Source organism: Oncorhynchus keta, unplaced genomic scaffold, assembly GCF_023373465.1.
Source record: "Oncorhynchus keta strain PuntledgeMale-10-30-2019 unplaced genomic scaffold, Oket_V2 Un_contig_26870_pilon_pilon, whole genome shotgun sequence".
In the NCBI taxonomy this organism is placed as follows: domain Eukaryota; kingdom Metazoa; phylum Chordata; class Actinopteri; order Salmoniformes; family Salmonidae; genus Oncorhynchus; species Oncorhynchus keta.
In genome coordinates this window covers 1-2,693 of record NW_026285211.1, presented here as the reverse complement: position 1 = coordinate 2,693, position 2,693 = coordinate 1, and the positions used below count along the sequence as shown (strand labels likewise).

Below are 2,693 nucleotides of genomic sequence, written 5' to 3'. Positions count from 1 at the left end.
GCTGTCTTCTTCCCCCTGGTATAGTCCCACCTCCATGTCCCAAACTTGGGAACCCATCAGACCCCCCTCTGCCTCTGGAGGCTGTCGATCCCCTAGTGCACATACTGTATTTACAGGTGTCCATGTGGAAACAGGTGCTGAGGAAAGAGCAGTCTTCCAGACTCTCGTCTGTATGCTTGTTGGTGATGCGTCAGAGAGGGAGAGAAGACTTGGGCTTAGTCAATAGGGTAGGACAACAACAAAAAAGATAGATCAGCCAATCATAAGACACATAAGTGATTGAATAGAGAGAGCTCAATGAGAAATGGAGAGAGCGCTTAGAGATTCAACCAGCACAACAATCTTTTGTGGAGGATGATAAAAATTAAGTATAGAATAAAAGACGAGGTAAAGAAAGGGATTTCTTGATTCATCAAGAACAATACATATTTTGGAGAGTATATCTAAGACTGTGTAGATGCACTGACCGAAGTGCTGCACTGACCGGAAATGCTGCTCGGTGCAAGCCTGGGGTGTGAATCTGGACCGCATACACTCCTTTCTGGTCCCATGGCCAAAGAACTCCTGGACCTGAGCGCGACCGGAACTCCTCAACAATGGACTGTTCTTTAGCTGTGCTGGTGTTCAGCAGCTCCAGGATCACTCTGCTCATCTATAACACACACTTGGGTTCCATCTATTTCCCTTTCCTCTTCCGGGTTCTACTGTACCTTCTCGCTCTGCTGCTTCTTGTTGGATTGCTGGTTCAGCAGGCTCTCAATCTCCATGTCCAGGTGAGGCGTCTGCCCCTTACTGGTCCTACCCTGTTTCTGCCCCACCCATTTCTCGGCCAGCCTTCCAATCAGAGGGCCGACTAGCTGGAAGGAGGAAGCCGGTGCCAGTGTGATGAGGAAGTGGGCAGAGGGGAGGGTGAGCTCTGAAGAGCAGCGGAGGAGCCTTTTGGACATTTATGGTGGACTTGGTCCTCTGCTTTTCACTTGGGCCCCATTCTCTGAGCTAAGGCCCCAATCATGGCCCAGAGTTGTGTGTGGTCCACGGAGATGACTAGCGTGGAGGAAGAGGTGCCCATAGACGGCTGACTTACTTCGAAGAGCTCCGGGACATAGAACTTGAGCAGCAGACTCTGGATGCAGCCATGGGTGATGGGCGCTTAAGACTGGAGGAATAATATAAAAGACAGGGATAAGAGAGAGGAAGGCAAAGAAAGGGAAAGGATAGGAAATGGAATGTCAATGTGATGCAGTGATGGCAAAGTGGCTCATAGCGATTACTCTTATCCAGTCTTCATTCAAATTAGCAACAGCATGTAACACATATACATCGAGTGAACAAAACATTAGGAACACCTGCTTTCTCCATGACAGACTGACCAGGTGAAAGCTATGATCCCTTACTGATGTCACTTGTTAAATCAGTGTAGATGGAGAGACAGGTTTAAGAAGGATTTTTAAGCCTTGAGACATGGGTTGCTCACACTCCACAGTTTCCTGTGTGTATCAAGAAATGGTCCACCAACCAAAGGACATCCAGCCAACTTGACACAACTGTGGGAAGCATTAGAGTCAACATGGGCCAGCATCCCTGTGGAACACTTTCGACACCTTGTAGAGTTCATGCCCTGACAAATTGAGGGAGTTCTGAGTGCAAAAGGTGGGGTGCAACTCAATACTAGGAAGGTGTTCCTAATGTTTTATACACTCAGTGTACTTTCTATTGTTGTTCTGTACTTGTCTATGCAAATATAGTAGACCTTACACTGTCGAGCTCATCAGTGATGGTCAGATGAATCAGTAGGCAGTGAGAGGCTCAGGTCAGACAGATATCCCAGGAGTCTCTCCTCTACTTCAGCCTCTTCCTGGGGGGCTCTGGAGGGACGTTCATGCCATGCAGCAGCCTCTTCAGCATTGCTGCCTCCCACCTCTGAGAAAAGATAACCACCAAGTTGTAAATCACATTGGCAGTAACAACAGTGCTTATGCAGACTAAGAGCTTTGCTCACTCACAATCACTAGTATCTGGACCATATAACGATGGGTCCACAGACAATGCACAAACAGTAACATTACTTCTTATTGTCCATCTTCTTTCTGTCAATTCAAATCTGGTATTTATTTATTGCTTAGCTAATAAAAAATACATAGTATACAATCGGTGACTCAATGTCATATTTATCCTGATACCAGATTCGATTGACGCAACCCTGTGTGCAAAGTTCAACGTTCACTACATGCCAAGCCGTCTAGGCATACAGTTTGATACATACGTTCGATAAATCCAACGTATGCACCACACAGAACGGACTGCAACTGCCTCTGCAACGCAATGTTGCAAGCATTACATTGGAAATGCGACCTGTACCGAGTTGTGTGGGGTCTTTCTGCCGCCTCTTCAGTCTCTCTCGCAGAGAATCCTGGTGCTTCCTGTGTGCCTGGATGTTGCACCATGTATGCGACATTTCGAGCAAGTTAGCTGACTAGCTTTATGATGTTGTGACATGAGTATGAAATTCTAATTCTGAAGCAACCAGCAAACCAGGCAGTCGTCTTGTGAAACAGTGGATGTACATTTTCTAGCTAACTAAAGCATTTACTGCAAATTGAATGTACTATTTTGTAAGCTTGCCTTGCTTATAATTGCCATGCAATGCAGATAGATTAAATAAAGTAGCTAGTTATGTTCTTGCTTATTGTGCA

The 2,693-nt window shown here is 46.1% G+C and overlaps 1 pseudogene; it reads right to left on the bottom strand.

Moving 5' to 3' along the window:
* Positions 1 to 476: 476 nt before the first annotated feature.
* On the bottom strand, positions 477 to 2,455 carry LOC118392739 (N6-adenosine-methyltransferase subunit METTL3-like; annotated as a pseudogene).
* Positions 2,456 to 2,693: the final 238 nt, after the last annotated feature.